The sequence below is a fragment of the Chinchilla lanigera genome, unplaced genomic scaffold (genome assembly GCF_000276665.1).
Source record: "Chinchilla lanigera isolate Chin_1 unplaced genomic scaffold, ChiLan1.0 scaffold00023, whole genome shotgun sequence".
Lineage (NCBI taxonomy): Eukaryota > Metazoa > Chordata > Mammalia > Rodentia > Chinchillidae > Chinchilla > Chinchilla lanigera.
The window spans coordinates 27,054,160-27,071,647 of NW_004955424.1; the positions used below are offsets into that span (position 1 = coordinate 27,054,160).

Genomic DNA, 17,488 nt, shown 5'->3' on the forward strand with positions numbered 1-17,488 from the left:
TGTGGGGGGTTTCACTGGTTTGTGATTTTCACATCTCAGATTCTCAGTGCACATCTCAGATTCATTTGGGTTTTACCCATTACACAGAGACTGATGCTATCTGCACTCGGTCTTCTCACCCTCACCCACCCACCAAACCTCCTCAGAACACAGACATGGCACTTGGATTTTATATTCTGTTCATCTGGCTCGGGTCGGCCCACAGTGTGTACTTAGTGAACATGTCAAGACTCCAGGGTCTGCAGGGCATGCATAGTATCTCTATCTGCAGAGACACTTGGCTCTCTCTTCCCACCAGGCCAACAAAGACACACATGATACAATGAGTCACTTCAACAACACTGGTGGGTGTTTACTTCCAACCTCCTCTTCCCTCTGTTGTCCCTGTCCCCTGAGCAATCCCTGCCCAAGGTTCATAAATAGTCATTTCAGCTTTTTCAAGACCACATGGGATTTTTGCATTAGAAAGAAAGCTTTTCTAAGAACATAGAATATTCCTAATCTAGTAGCTCTTGAAGCCATCTTTCTTTGATTTCTTGCTCCCAAACATAAACTTCATCTTCTCACTCAGCTCCTCATTCTGTGAATCCAGGAAGCTCACATGGTGCATGTGAATTGCCCTATGACTTTATAGGAACTGCATTTGGTCTTAAGGCAACTGAGATTGTAGACATTGTCTCGTTTGATGGTGAAATAAGGTTCCCTTCACAGTACTTAGGACAATGATACCAGCATGAGGCCAGTGTAAAATGTGCAATATTTAAATGCTATTAATTTCATGTACTTTCATAATTCTCAGTAAATTATGGGATTAAATACACAGGAAGCATACTTCCAACTCAAAACAGTTATATCTCAAAAATATACTAATATCAAAACTTTAAAACAACTCACATAAACTTTAAATTATTTTTACCTAAACTAAAGTCTGGGGCAGTCCACATGTGTATTTTCTTTAGATTTTTGATATCAACATCTTCCCAAAATACAAGGAACTTGGAGGGCTCCAATTTATAGCAAACTGTTTTTCTTTTTTTTTTCTTTTTTTTTTTTTTTTTTTTTTTTTAGCAAACTGTTTTTCCACCTCCCTCTCTAACACCCATTCAAATAATGGTAAAGGTACACAACAGTATAGGATATAAATAAGCCACATATTGAGGATATTTTCTTGAAGATCAATGGCATATGAGATTACATTGACAGGACAGATAAAAATAATATTCAGCACACAAAGGAGCTATAAGTAAAGCTGTAAGGAAGTGAGTGCTGTTATTCTGTGAAGAGACCATGGAACAGGAGGCCTGGAGGATGGCAGACACTACACAGCTGGTTAAAGTAACTGTGGGGCTTGGTCAGTCCATAATGAAGAAGGTGCATGTTTCTGGCGTCAATAACAAAAATCAAAGGAAACTAGAAATTCCAGGAGAAATTAAATGCTATGTAAAAGTTCATGATGAAATGTAAAGCATGGTTATAAAAAATTTATGGAGCTGGAGAAAGAAAAGTATTGACTTAGAATTTGAAATATTTTACTTCAAGTAGCCCTGCTAAAAGAACACAGATTACTTCTCTTTTATCGGCACAGTTGAGTTCTAAGTGAATAATATTAAGCAATGCCATAATCTTATAAGTTATGTTTATTTCTTCTTGCTTCCCAGAATCAATATAGACAAACACAAGAGACTTAAAGACTCCACTCAGGATGTAAATGTTATAAACTTTGGCAATCTACAAACAGTGGTTGAGCAGATAAACAGCAGGATCTGGGGTTGGGGAGGAGAGATGCAAGCATACAGAAATGCTCAAGCCCACGTCTCACAGTGTGGGTAGTTAGGTGACACACCTGAAGTCAATGGAACAAAAAATAAAAATCAAACACATTATTTAAAATACTTCTGATAAAAGATTTAAAAAATTAGTAGGCATATGAATAAAAGCAAGAAGGTGGTAGAGACGAACTGAAATAGTCATCTTTTTAAAATAAGCTTGAGCTTGCTATAGAAGAGCTTGCTATAAAATTTTATTTTATAATGAGCATGAGCATGTACTTCTGAAATTCTCATTAACATATTGACATTACAACAGCCCAGGTTTTAAATCTGATTTTCTAATTCCCAACAAGTGAATCGCTGACCGTACAATCACCGGAATTTGAGAGGAGGCAAAATTTCCATGATCTTCAACTCTAGGATGCACAGTCACCTCTAAGTGCGGTGCACACTGCCTTCTGGACTGTGGATGCAGATGCCTGTGAACTACCATATTTCTAACTTCCTGCTGGCTTGTCCTGCTGGGATCACCACTTTTCTCTGAGTGTCATCTTCTCTTATAAACAAGCATCTTATAAACAAGAGATCTCAGAAGGTCTCTCCAATGAGATGTGCTGGAATTTCTCACTTTTGAGGAAAAGAACTTGCCAGAACTGAAGTGTGGAGGGTGAGATTTTGTTTCAGCTCTCTCTGAGAGTTTTAGTTACAATTCTGGAGCACTCACAATCTAAGAAAATTGTGGATCCTAATGACAAGGCTGGAAACAGAGTATTAAGATTTTAGAAAAAGTCCCACTTCCCACTTTAGATGTCAAAGCCGATGGTAAAGAACTTGGGAATTGAATAAAATGCTGGATGATGCACTTCCAGAGATGAGAAGCTGTCACTGTCTCCGCTTCTCATCTTCTTCCAGCTCCCAAACACACCCTTTGGGTTTAACATTGCACCAGTGTCCAAGTCGCTTCCTTTGGTTTACTATGTTTTTGCATCACCTCACCTTACTTCGTTTAACACAGTGTCTAACACTTCAAGAAGAATAAAATGAAAACTATAGCTGAAATGATTAAAAATTGCTTAAAGGAAAAGATACTCATGCTTGCTATACCAAAAAAAAAAAAAAAAGTTGGGGTAGGCAACATAGATTTTGAAGTAATACAAATCTGTTATCTGTTTGGTAAGGTTACACAGATTGCAAATGTTACCATCTAGCCCAAACTGCTTTCTAAACTAAATAATGAGTAGGTATAAAGGAGATGATAATCCTCAAACCTATACATCTATTACAAACTTAATGAATATTGTCTGGCCAGAAAACTGATAATGGGTATAAAATTTTGTCTACATGTTGGCAAATTCCTGCTGAGGTTTGCTCTAAGCTTTGAACGGTACTTGACATTCAGGGAAATAAAAATGTGGATGTTTTTCTGTTCACATAAATCACAAAAAGACTGAAACAAAAATCATTGAGGCTGATTATACAAATCACTAAGAATATTGAAAAGGAATGTCTTATTTCTGAATAATCAGGATTACTTTAAGGGTCATATATTTTGATTCCGACAATGCAGAATTAGCATAAAGAATTTTTTCCAGAAATGAATCATTAATCTTTCCCCAATGATCGTCTTTACATGGTGAAAATATGAAATGTATTAATTATTATGGACTGCAGCCAAAACATTTTAAAAACACTGTCACATCTACACTAGTCATTTCTATAATGTAGCGCCAATATTTTACTCTCAACCTTGGGATCTACATTGCTTGCTAGAATTAATGAGTAAATAAGTTATATTTTATGAACTAAATAACTGCTAAGAATATTTGATAGGAATACTGTGTTAAGGAAGATTCTAATGCTATATCCAAGTTCAGTGATGATAAGACTGTAGTCAGTGAACAAATTTACTGTAGAAGCGAGAAAAAAGAATGTAGCAAGAGCTCATCATCCATGTCAGATGCTCGAATCTCCCTATTTAAAGTATATGTTAAGGTTACATGAAATTTTATACTTTTAAACATTAAACACAGCTTCATAAGTGAAATTCTGCTTTACAAAACTTATACTGAGACTTGAGGAATTACCAAAATTATCAGAGTTACCCAAGCTGTCATAGAAAGAAGATGGATATATTCCAATACAGATGTCAACTTGTCATTCAGAGTCCTGAAGGGAAAATTCAGAGGAATCAAATGATTCGGTAACCGAAGTCCTCTAGGTTAGCACCATCCTTCTCTAAATCCACTTAATTTCTCTAGGGATCATTGGTGTCCATAAGCTAGAAATATTTCCTTCTAAAAAGTAGTTTGTTTTTAAATAATTGAGCAGGCAGACTAGATATCCAAGAAAATATATATAAATTGTAGGGCAATTAATCAGCTATTTGTGTTTTATAAAATATGTTTCAGTTACATCCTCATCCCATTCACATAACAAAATAATTTCTATATAGATTAGATTTAAATATGAAAGTTTATATCATTTTTTCCAAATCTATAAAAATATAGAAGGAAATCTTTATTTGATCTCTAAGGAAATAATTCTTAAGTTTAAATATAATGGAAATGACAAGGAAATCTCCTGTTCTGTATCTTTAGCTGTGTTCTCATGGCTGCTTCATGCCCTGAATCCATTCAGAACATTTACTTCTCATGGTCATTTTGTCTTTGCAGAAGAGCCAGGAATCGCAGGTTGCCACATCCGGTGAATAGGGTGGATGAGGACGTATCACAATGTTGTTGTTTCACAGAAATTGCCACAAACATTTTTAATTGATTCAAGGCAAAAGTCAGCCACGAAAAGACAGTCATGAAAGAAGGCTCACAGAAATGCTTCAGAAAGCAGCAAGGACAATGGCATAAGCGCATGCAAAGCGAGGGGGAGGGTTTTGAGGGTTACTCATGGCAATGTGTGTCTTGCTGTAACAAATGTTTAAATTTTTTATTTAAACATTCTCTGTATTTTTATCATATATGGTACATTTCTAATTTATTATGTATGACATTATATAGCCAAGCCAACTTAGCATCTATCAATAAGAAATTATGAAGCATTAAATTTTGTTCTGCCTTTCTCTGAATGACTTTGCATCCATTTCTTCATCCTGTGCACTCTGTGATCCTTTGTAAGAAATATCTCTCTCCAGAATCGCCACAGGATAGCCTTCTGGTAGTAATTGTTTTTGTGCCTCTGTGTTTCCACAATATTTCTAGCACAGCAGACTCTGTCAGGTAGAACACCCAAGTTAAAACAGTTAAATCCAAGTGGTTTCAGGATCCATACTGCTGTGACTTCTGTCAGTTCCTAAATAAAATATTAGATGTATGTCATTTGTTGTTGAGCCATCCGTGGTCCCTTGTTCAGCTGGCTGGGGCTGAAGGGTATGTAGATTAGTAAGCCAGATGTTTGCTAATTGTCACAGCCAGTTACTTGGTAACCCTTAGAATAGCATTCTCAGGAGGTGGCATCTTTGTTGCTAAGCAATAAAATAACCATTCTCTGGTTCTTACTGGTCCAGTTATAGAACACAGGGTATAGGTGGGTATGACTTCATACCCACCCATGACTCTTTTGATTTTCTGCCCAGAGCCTTAAATGAGTGCTGAGAACTTGGATGGCCTGTTTAGTAGGGCTCATCCTCTGCTGACGCAAGCTGAGGAGCGGTACTGGGTAGGACGTGCTTTCCAGTGGCTACCGTCACATTGTACCTTCCAGACCTCAGCTTTGGGATTGGCCAGTGTCGCAGTCAGATGGACCTAGAGAAGGCCAAACACAATGACAGGAATTTGTAGGAAAGGAAGGTAAATGTATTCATAGTAATATTTTGCCTATATTGCTTATCAATTTTATTATTTGTTTGAAATACCTATTTGTCCTTCATATTTGCATGTGTGCTTTTAAAGTAAATCACTGTGGTGGACAGCTCAAGGACACTGGGTAAGAGAGACTTGGGCAGAGAAATGTCATTTAATTCGCCTCAGAGCAGGTTTGAATCATCTTCCTCCACCAAGGAATTGGCTGAAATCAGATAACCAACACACCTCGCAACTGTGCTTCTTTCTACCTCAAAATTGTGAGGACATCAGAAATGATGTCACGGGTGATTATTTGAGGTAAATTCACCAGTTTTTGCAGATTCACCTGGCAGTGTTTGAACAGAGGAGAAATATGAAAGTGTGGTACTGTGGTTCTTCTCAAATCCGTCAGTGCAACTGAGTATTCCTGGCATCTGCAGCAGGAAAGCCCCTGTTCCTCAGAGCCAGTGTTTGGATCTTGCTGGGATTCCTGCGTGCTGGGGTTTGCCACTGTGTGTCTCACATGGATGAGCCCAATATGAGGTACATTCTATGGGTTATTTTGCATGGTGACATTTTCTTTCCATAAATTTATACTATTAATGTTCCAAAGGGCTCACAAAGAAGTTCCTTTCATTGGCAATCTCTACTAGGAATTCTGTTTAATGGTGAACCAAAGTATAACCATAAGGTACAAAAATCAAAGGATGCAAAATGCTTCCAGTCCCACATAGAAGCCACCGTCTTGTCACTGCCCTTGCTGGAATTAAAAGGGTTCTGCGAGGCTGCTGCTGCCCCTCCGATCCAAGTGATGATTAGGAGAAACAGGAGTCTGAAACTGATTTTGCCATTGATTAGCTGGGCATCCTTAGGAAAATGATTAAACCTCACAGCTACAATTTTGCCCATCTTGAAAATGGGTATAAAAATAAAATTCTTTAAAAGCAAAGTTCTGAGCATTACATGAAAGAATACACATAACCATCTACATGCATAATAATTGTTATAGTCTATGCAATAGTCTATGGACAAGGCTCTGTGCTGGCCACTTAAAATTTTATTTGAGGTAATGAAGATAAAACATTAAAGATGGCTTTTGGTATTCACTACCTGATGCATTATACATATCTAGAGAGCTGAGCCTATGGAGAGTAGTGAAGGAGCAACACAGCAGAAACTCACACCCCGGAAGGGCACACACCTCTGTCTGGGCAGTCCAGTATCTCCCACACGCACGCGATTGCTCAGAGGGCGCGCTGAGGTCGGGTAGAGCACAGGACATTGGGCTGCACAGCTGGCCCTCACCCCGGCAAAGCACTGGCACAGAGTAAGCAGTCAGGAAACATTTGCTGAAGTTGTTGAATTAGGAAACAAAGCGAAGAGAGAGGTCAGCTTCAAAATATTTCTTGGGATAGTTGTTGTTTTCTGGTCTGTTTCCCTTTCTAAATCGAGAATGCTTGAACTCTTCTGGCACCTAGATAGATGGAGGCAATCCTCCTACCCCCAGTACTAGGTGGATGGATGATCATTCAGAAAATAAGCAAGCAGGTTGGGGCCCAAAACTAGAACAAACTAAGCAAAACATCAACCTGGACAGAATTCTACACAGGCCTCCAAAGTCCTTCTTCTACATGTTAATTCATGGGGCGCTCCAAAAAACAACAGTTTAGATAAACCAGCACTTCCACGTGGTGATGCTCGGAGTCTGTACAACCGACTGGGGAATGCGCAGTGCTCTGAGGAACGTGCAATAAAGAGAGAGCAGGAAGCGGCTGTGCGCGAGAAGGCACAACGTGGGGAAGGGCTGGGCACCCCCTCCTCCCCGCGCGGCCTGGGCTCCTGCCGCACACAGCTGCGGTGTGGAGCAGGACGTGGCGGAGACACGGACCAGGGACCAAGGGCCACAGGGAAACCCGGCGGACAGAAAGAAAAAAAAAAAGAATCCATGCCACAGCTCTTTTAACGCAAATGAAGGGCAGCCCTGGCCTGATTTCTGACGTTTGTGGCAGTATAATTTAAACCGGACTCGGTTATGTACAGAGTAAATGCTTTGGAGAAAAAGAGGTTTTTTTAAAATTTTTATTAGCTCAAAAAAATTTTTATTAGTTGATGTTTGCCGTGCATAACGATTCCATTAATCATGGAGAACTGGCACGTGCACAGACCACATCTCAACCCTCCTTCCCTTCTCCCCTATTTAAATTGTTTTTCTTTTCTTTTTATTTATTTACTTTTCACCAGCATCTTATTTATTTATTTATTTATTTATTTAATAAGCCTTGATGAATTTAATTATCATAAAAAGATTAACAGCCAGACTAATAGGCCAAAAATATATATAAAACACATAAAACAATTATACCAAACCAAGGTACACTGTTAGATACATTGGCTGTGCAGGATTACAATAACTCTTTTCTCTCTCATTTTTTTTCTGTATTCTGTCTGAAAAGGAATTCCTGAAGCCATACTTTATAGTTTTCCTTTTAAACTTTCTTTAATCTACTTTAGGTCAAAAAACCCGCTGTACTTCTCACTTACAATTTATGCATGCTTGGCCAATTAGTTGATGGTTCTAAGTAGAACCCCGGAGAAAACACCTATATGCCATAACCTATATAGCATGCAAAATCGGTTTTGCTCCTCAACTTCCTCCTTGTTGAATGAATAATAAGTGGTAACATAAGCTCATAAAATTAAAAATGACCTTCACAATCTGTTCACACCTTACATTCACGCTAGAATCTCCATATAATGATGTCCTTGTATGTTGGCAAGCAGCTTTTGGATATATTATTTCATAAAGAAATCATTCTGATATTTTAGGAATAAAACCCCTTTGGATAAGGTCCAAGAGCCAATATCACTCTTAAACAAATTACTTTTTTTTTGGAAAATAACATATTAGGACTCCTGCATGCTATAATTTATGCTCTGAAGAGGACCCTCAATGTCAGAATCCTAACCTAAAACTTATTCACTTTTTTTGCTAGTTCCTGTCTCTAAGTATTATGAGACACAGTATTTTGACAGTGTTCTATGTTTATACTTTACATAAGGCACAATTGCACATTTTGTCACCGTACAAAATAAACTTACGTAAATATTTCCCATCCTGTTCGTGTCTTTTTACTATCCTGTCCAGTCATTTGTCCATAAAGGCATGATTTTCATCAGCATACTCCTGTTTTTTGAGCAAGTTGCATTTTAGCAGAACTTTCTCTTTATTGGAGTTAGTAGTGATCAATTAGACATCTCCTTCCCCTGCACAATCAGAGAGCATCTCCCTCTTTGCACATGCTTCCTACTTCCTGACCCCAGAGCACTTCAAACTGAAATAAGTATTTTCTATATTGAGACAAGATACATTGAAAATATATAAATAGTGAAGATTGCCCAAAATAAGCCCTTTTTAGAACATACTTAGCATTAGCGTAGTACAAATTTGTCTGCTTATTTTTTTACCTAGACAAAATTCTGGTGAGGATTTTTTTGTTTGGTTTGCTTTTTCTTTTCTTTTTCTGTCTCACAAAAACCAAGTGTTCTCCAGCAATGAGGCAACGGAAAAAATCAATACTTGCCATGTACCATGTAACCAATAGAATAAGGGGAATGATTTATGTATGGATGGATGCAGCCTGAATCAGCTGGGGCCTTCTACAGAGCGAGAAAAAGGGAGAAGAGACAGAGAGAGAAGGAGAGAATGGGGAGGTCAGGGGAAGCTCACCTGCAGTGATTATTTCTACAGTGTGGCCAGATTTTTTTTCTGCAGCAATAATCCCCCTCTCTGGCTCTGCAGGACATAGGCACAGCCTGCAATTTGTGGAATATCTGATGGCTCAGCTTTCCTCTCCTCTCCTCAGAGTCACGATGCCATGTTCGTATAAAGGTACACTGAGGAGAGAGATGCGTGGTCTGCAGCCCTCCAGCCTCCAGCCATCTCCACCCTGTGAAAGGGTAGTGATGGGTTGACAAGCACCAGTTGACAGAGAGTCAAATTATCAACAAGATTTAAAAAAATAAAATCATCCCAGCACCTCTTCCTGAGAAGACCAACGGGAAGAGCTCACAGCTCACAGACGAAGACTACTCTATACCTCAAGAGTTTCTGCTGGAAATATAGTTTGCAAACTGGAAATCCGGGGTGCGACAACATTGGAAGGTATTTGATCTGTAACTTTCAGGACAGCTTATACTCTTGTTCAGAGCTTAGATGTGAATTGTGGGGATGTGCTTGTGGTGGGAAGGGGTGCTGGGTTTGAAGAAGCTGCTCAGCAGCTGTCGGTATGGTCCTATTGTACACTGAGTTCTGGTAGTTGTGACTTTAAACTGGGTTAATCATTTGCTTTAGGATGGCATAGTAAATGTATTTTTAAAACACAAAATAGTTTATAAAATTCCTATTCTAATTCAAATGCAGGATGAACATTGTTAGACTTTGTGAAAAGCAAATTCGACCATTTCTTTGGAAATCTCTGTTTTTGAAATGCATTTAAATAGGTCTAAATTTATTTTTGTGGGTTACTATCTAAACTGTGCTCAAAAATATAGGTAAGAAGCTTGATAGCATTCTATTTCCATCAGTCTTTTAAGGAAGAGTGAATTATGTTCTTTTATGAGGAACACTAATGCCATATAATTTTATGTTTTTAAATTTTTACTCAGACACAGTGTTGATGTAACACTAAGGTGTTCCCTTAAAATGTTCCATATCCTGTACATGAGCCGTTATACCACACATAATAAAGGGGAAGATATTTTAAATACCAAGCATGTGAGAATAATGTCATGCCGTTAATGCTTGCTTAATTTGGAGGTGATGGTGTTATATTCAAAAACTATTACAATAGCTTCCCCACCCCCCTTCAATTAAAAGTATGTAGACAACTCAATATCATCACAAACTCTGTGGATAAAATGCCATGCGATTTTAAAAATATGTATACTTACCTTACGCAAATTATCTTATGCCAACAAAATGCCGTGTTGTTTTTAAATATGTATTTTAACCCTATAAATATTATCTTAACTCTCACAACAAAATTATATGTTGCTTTTTAAATACATACATTCACATATACTAGACGGCAATTTTTAGCATTTGTCCATATACATATATATTTATTATCCAATTTTTCTTTAATTTATCCCATAATAATCTTTGTGTTTCTAACATATATTTAGTTTCTCATTTATGTTGTAGAGTTTGTGCATTTATTTAGTAAAGTTTTTATACAAGGCATAAAGGATGAGAAATAAAGTATAGATAGAAAAATATAAAAAACTATTCTCAGTAGTCCTCATCTTTTAAAAGACTCCACGCTTTAGTACCATGTTTTAGATGTTACTGAAGAGCAGTTAAGTTGAAGCTTTACTAGCTACAAATCAGCAAATACTTTCATGTCTTCATTCAAATACATAATCATGGAGAGATTTCATCTACCTCATTCCTTATAAAATTATTTGGGGACGATTTCTATGTTAACTGAATAAATACATACAATTTCTTTTCTCTAAACAAAATTGAGAACAATAAAAATGTGGTCCACAAGTAAATTAACTGTACATTATGAAATATCTTTCAGTAATAGTAATAAAGGACCGAGTACCCAAACCAGCAGAAATTATGTGGACTCATTCTGAAGGGCGAGGGAGACCAAGTAGACACCTGCTTCCTCTTCTGTGTAAGATAAGATTGTCATTATTTTTTACAACTTGGTCTTGATCATCATTCTCCCTTCCATTCTTCTACTGCCCCAGACAGGTAAAACAACAGAGCCCATCACCATCCTTACTTCTGGTTCTGCTGCCTCCACCAAGCTGTCATGGTAGAGGTTAACAAAGACAGAAAAGCTGGACATGGTCCAAATAGAGTGGAAACTGTGAAGCTCTGACGCTGCAGGTGCCTCAGCCAGAAAGGACGTTCTCAGCACCCTACAAACAGGCCTGTGCTTGCCAGAAAACTCAAGGCCGTAGAAATGACAAAACACGATCACCAACAAGGTGCTGCTGAACTTTCAGGTAAGCACAACTAGGACTTTATCACAGGCTTATTTTAAGAGATGTGTTGCTGCCACTTAAGAAAAACTGTTATCTATAGCAGAAAAAAGATTAAAAGCCTGCCAAAGGCCACGGAGAGTGTTTAATGAGTCTAGCCAAGTCTATTACATCATTTGTGATGGGCCTTACAACCACAGGTGTCCTGGGTGTTAGCAAACAAAATCCTAGACCTAACAATAAGAGAAACACGCAAAATGAGTGGTAAACTAACTGCAAGCAAGAGATGCGTAAATAAAGAGCCCAGGAACTAGATTTCATTCTTAGCAGAGTCCCAACATATGTCCTTTACTTAAAAAGTTAATTTTTATTAGGTATAACTCTTTGCTTTCCAGTGAAAGCCAATAATCCTTCACCTCAACATGAGATTAATTTCCTACAAACATCCTACAAACAAGTTAGGATTCATAAATGAAACTCATATTGGCATCTTACACTGTAATAAAAAAATCCTCTCATTGTGAGAAAGAGAATTCAGTGAACAGCTGCTATGGTTTATTCTTCTTTATTAGTGGTTAAAATTTCACTGATGAAATACCCATTAAAGAAAAAAATCAATATTCAAGTTTAACTGGCTATTTTGTTTTAATACCTAAAATTATCTTAAAAACTGATTAACATAAGTAACTCACTATTTAGGAAATGCAGAAAATAAGGCTTTCATATCCCTAGTCTAGCATCCATCAAAAAAGATAACTTGGTATCTAGCTCTTATTTACATATTATCCATGTAATAAAAATTAAAGAAAAAACTGATAAAAATGTATTTTGTCTAATTTTCCCTTGTATTCTGAATAAAAGTGAAATCACTCTAACATTATAAATAGAATATTATTACTCCTAAATAAGAGGCATATTGGTTGCACCTATGAGGTAAGTTGTAGGTGGTCCATTTAAAAAAACCTGTTTCTTGCTCTCTGCACTTCTTTCTTCTCTAATTAGGCAACAGGAGCCAGAGCATCTTGAATTACTCTAATTTAATCTGAACATAATTAGATGGCAAATTTCCATTTCCTAAACTGAACGTGTTCACTTTTAAAACCACATAGAACTTGGACTCTATTTAACAGAAAGGCTAAATAGGAACAACAAAAGGTGACAATGTATTTCGGTTCATTGACATGCTCTTAAAATATCACTTGTGCTTTCCAGACCTTGCCAAGGCATAAAAGCATTGGCAAGAGCCTACTGAAAATATTAAAAAAGGTGGATGCTCAGTCCACCCCTCAGCTGGGTCACTGGGACAATAAGGATGTTGGCCTGTACCCTGCCTCTGCATTTGCATCTTTATAGATGATGAGGAGCTGTAGATCCTTTCATCTCTCACAAAGCTGTCCAATTCCAGCCCCAATCTAAAAGGGTTTTACTGTATGAGCTGCCTCATTTATTCAAGCAGAATTTTTCTCATAAGATCTAAGTGAGAACACATCCTCCCTTCCCCCACCCCCAGGAATAATCCAAAAGACGGGAGGTTACTAATAAAACAATTAATTGTGATAAATTTCTGATTTTTGCTCCTTGGTCTAGGGCTATTTCCATGGCAACATCCTCTCATCCTATTGTTGGGTTGTTCTTCATTCACACAGCAGGTTAAGCCCAGGGCAGCCAGGGCAGGCCTATGGTCAGCTTTTATTTTCTCTAGCCCTTCAACAAAGGTCAGGTGAGGTCAGCAGAAGCCGAAGGGTAATTACTTTTCCTCCTCAGGGTTAAAGGTGCACAGACTGCTATTGGAACAACTGTATGGACGACCTTCAGCTCCTTAATGTTCAGTCTTCTTTGCTTTCATCAGCCCGAACGAGTGTAACAATCATGATGCAACTCCCGTGCCCAAAATTCAAAGCAGAAAGACAAACTACCCCTTTCTGTAAAACTAATATACATTAGCATAATATTCCTTTGGAATCAATCTGGAAAACTCGATGCATAAAAGTGTTTCCAATGTCTTAAATGGAAAAAAAAATCCATGGCAGAAAAGTGCAGCTGTGCACTGGTTTTTCTTATTCAATTAATCGGATATTCATAATTTCCCAGGCTTCAGTCATTTTCCTCAGGGCGTGTTCTCCAAGACTGAGGAAAATGGAAGGTTTCCTGACTCCGTCATCAGCCCCACTCTTCCCCTTTTAACGATTAATCGTGGCCTTGTCCCCCTAAATCAATGGACTGAAAGTAAGTCAGATTGAAATAGTTCCTCTATTTGTTTCTCTATTCTTAAGGAAAGTCATTCTAAAATAAGTGGGGAGGCAGTTATCCTTCAGAAATTCAATTCTTAAAATAACTTTGCCCCACTCATTTGAAGAATCACTTTCAGATTTCAGTTCTCTACTTCAATCTGAAATTTTAAAAAAATGATTGCTGCCAGCCCCCAAAATGGAGCCAGCCACCACATGAATTCCAAGTGCCATTTTTCTGCTACCAGGCAAAAAAACTTTCAGCTCCCTAGACATGATTCGCATTAAGAGAGACACCCAGAAGGGGCTGTGCCTGCTGGGGAGGGCGGGGGGCGGGGGGAGCTTGCTGGAGCCATCTGAAAGGAGCCGCCTGGCCAAGCCTTGGCCAGAAAGAATCATCTCTCAGAGTCTATTTATCTTTGCCCAAGGAGTTGCCTCAGACAGAGGAGCATTTGGGGGACTGAAAGTAGATCCACTACTCCCACTGAGGGAGGTAGAGACATTGTTTCTCAAGTTCACCTGTGTGTGGTCTAAGAGTAGCCGGATACTTGATGCCCCTCTAGGCCTCTGTGTCCCTGGAAGCCCAGACGTAGCTGTCTTTTCAGCACCGTCCTCACACATTTAGCCATCCCTCTGCTAAGGGGCTCGCTGCAAACCCTCCAGACCTCCCCCTGCTCCCCCGCCCCTCCTCCGAGGCTGCCTCTGCAGCGTTTCATCAGTTGCTCCTGCCGTGGGACTTCATGTCTCGGCATTCCGACTTTGGCCACTCTGCCCCAGACAGACCAGTGGTCTGTAGCCTCCTGTGTGTGGCTCCCCCCCGCAGGCCCACTAAATGGCAATTCTCTAGCCGATTCCTGTTTCCTCAAAAGGCTGGTTTACAACTTAATTCTGAGAGGAATTCTTCCATATTTGCCTCTGATACTTCTAAATAAATTAAATAAATACATGGAAAGAACATGTTACATATTATCTACTATTACATATAACACTCTGTACATAATTGTATTTTGATGCTGTAGAATTGCATCTCAACATTAAATAGCAACTTTTTAAAAACTCAGTGCTTTAGATTTAAAAATTCAGGGGCCTCTTACAACACTATTTTATGCTAGAATTTGAGTAGTTACCCTTGTAAGTTCTATTTCTCACTTTATTTTCTATCGCCTGACAAAGTCTGCATAGCTATCAAGCTTGAAAACAAGATCTTTTGACATCATCATATCACAAGCTCCAAAAATTAACCCTTCAATGGCTCTCCACTAATATCTGCCATTATCTATTCATAATTAAGGAGATAACAGAAAATAAATTATGATCACACTTCAGGGATATTTTATTTTAAGAGAGATTCTTAAATTCTTCAAGACTTGTTGAGTACAGTTAGGATATGGATGGTGAGAGATAGAGGCAATATTTAGAAAAGAATCTTAAGAGATCTAAGAAAGCGTATGTCTGTGAGGGAAGGGAGGGGAAGATCTAGCTGCGCCCACACCTGCTTGGCAGCAATGCCTCACTGGTAAAAAATAAAATAGTAGAATTTTTTAAAATTGCCCATTCCCCAGTTGCAGATCAAAGGCACAGCAGCCAATTGTGTTCTATGTTCACAACCCCATGACCAAGGGAATTTGATGAAAGTAGGCTTGATAGCTCTTAAAACTGGCTCTAGGCTGGTTACCTAGGACTTCAAGGAGTGTCAGCGAGAGTGATAGTTTCAATAAGGTGAACTTTTCTTAAAAAGTTATCTCTTCCTTTCTGCATACTTTGTCCCCATCCCAGTCTCCAACTATCACCCCACGTACCCAGCTGTACACAATCTCACCTTGCCTTGGAATTTTAATGCCAATAGGCCTTATCTACCCCAGTGTCATTAGAAAAGATGCCTGGCTGAAATATTTAGGCATAAGTAACACATCTGTAATGATAGCTTCTTGGGCATTTTGGTGAAGAAGATATTAAAAATATCACCTTCCTATGTTCTACCAAATCACTCTTTCAATGCTCTCTAAGCCAAGCACAAATTAAAAGTACCTTTAATACGTTAGGTCAAATCTTCTGGCCACACAATGTATCTAACACGTTCATTCATATCAGAACAGACACAAACCTTCTAGGCGAGAGATTCAAGCACGTGCCCTTAGCTGCTTCTTACTATCTCTTAAAGCTCTCTTATGTTCTCTTCACACTCAGAGCCCCTGGGTTCTGTGTCTGTAGTAAGCTTCCCTCCCTCCTATTTTGTAGAAAGAAGTATCACAAGAAAGTTCAACATAGAGACGTTTCCACAGTCACAATCCATTCTTCATGTGCCAGAAATAAATGTGAACTGTCACCCCGATTCTTCTTCATGTATCCAGAATACATGTGACTCATCACCCCTTCTGACTGGCATCTATTCATGTGGAATGTAAGGCTGTCTCCTAAGGAACCTATAGCAGCAACTTCCGTAACAGCCATTGAGAGTAACAGAAAGTAAAAGGGCAATAGCTGGGTCAAAGGGGACCTAGTTCACTGAGGAATCTCCAGACTGATCTCCACAGTGGTTGCACCAATCTGTACCCCACCAACAGTGCAGAGTTTCCTTTTTTTCCCTATGATGAGTATGATCATCATGTATATCTAAAATGTACCAATAAACTTAATAAAAACAAAAAAAAGGAAAAAGAAAGTAAGGTAAGATGGCATGCTGGACCAGGGAGCATGTCTAGGACCAACACCAAATGGGACATAGGAAGAAGACCGGGCCACAGTGCTGCTCAAATTTAGCATCCATGGGGAGCCCAGATTTCCCAGCCTCAGCACAGAGATGCTGACTCAGCAGGCCCCTAAGTCCGTTTGAAACAAGGCATCAGATGCTAATGAGGTTTCCCATCTGTAGAATTGCCTGTCTCTGGATTTGACTCATCATACCTTCAACAATCAACGGGTCGCTCACCTGCTGGGAAATGCTTGTGACTTGTAGACACCAGTCTCTCTCTTCTAGCATTTCAGTTCACTTTGACAGAGACCTCTAATGTATATGAATCCTATGGGTACTTAAGAATAGCATCTTTCCTCCTTTTACTTAACTGCAGTACCCTGCTAGATTTTTTGCTAGGGAGGCAAAAATAAATAACGTTCTTGCCTATCATCAATCTTGTGTACCCGGAGAACTCATTTCCACAAATTCTACCTCACTTCTTTGGAAGTTGCTAGGCGATCTTCCCCTTCTCTGATCTTAAATGACCTGGGAGATTGCCAAGACATAAAGTGACATAAAACTCTTTCTGGTAATTTTGGGAGACAGCTTAATACAGTGGTAACGTGCGTGGGCCCTGGGACCCCTCAGATAAACCTGGTCCTGAACCTAACTGTATCTTTCACTAGCTATGACTCCAGATAAATAATCTGGCCTTGTTTATCCTCAGCTTCCCTTTCTGCAGAGTGCAAATAACAATAACAGAACACTAATAATGCATGCATACATATCCCATAAGATTATTATAAGACCGGGTGACATAATCCACATAAAGAGCTGCTAGCACAGTGTTTGAGGCATAGCAATACCTAAACCATAGCTTTTATTTACATAAAACCCACATTATGAACAGTTAGCACGTGCCTTAAAATTCTAGCTCAGCAACTTCATGTTAGGTAACTTTAGGCAATATAATATCTCTTTAAGCCTCAGTTACTTCATATTTAAACAGAGATAATTTATCCACCC

The 17,488-nt window shown here is 38.7% G+C and overlaps 1 long non-coding RNA gene across 2 annotated transcripts in view; it reads left to right on the forward strand.

Annotated features, from left to right (window-relative positions):
- The first annotated feature begins 5,316 nt into the window (after window positions 1–5,316).
- Window positions 5,317–17,488, forward strand: part of LOC102005728 — a 38,990-nt gene continuing 26,818 nt past the window's right edge. Inside the window, exons 1-4 of one of the 2 annotated variants that reach the window (XR_261110.2) lie at window positions 5,317–5,569; window positions 9,427–9,725; window positions 11,324–11,584; window positions 16,027–16,155. This is a non-coding gene — a long non-coding RNA (uncharacterized LOC102005728). Of the gene's footprint in view, window positions 5,570–9,426; window positions 9,726–11,323; window positions 11,585–16,026; window positions 16,156–17,488 lie in introns of those variants that run through there. The other variant, XR_261111.2, reaches the window with a different exon arrangement.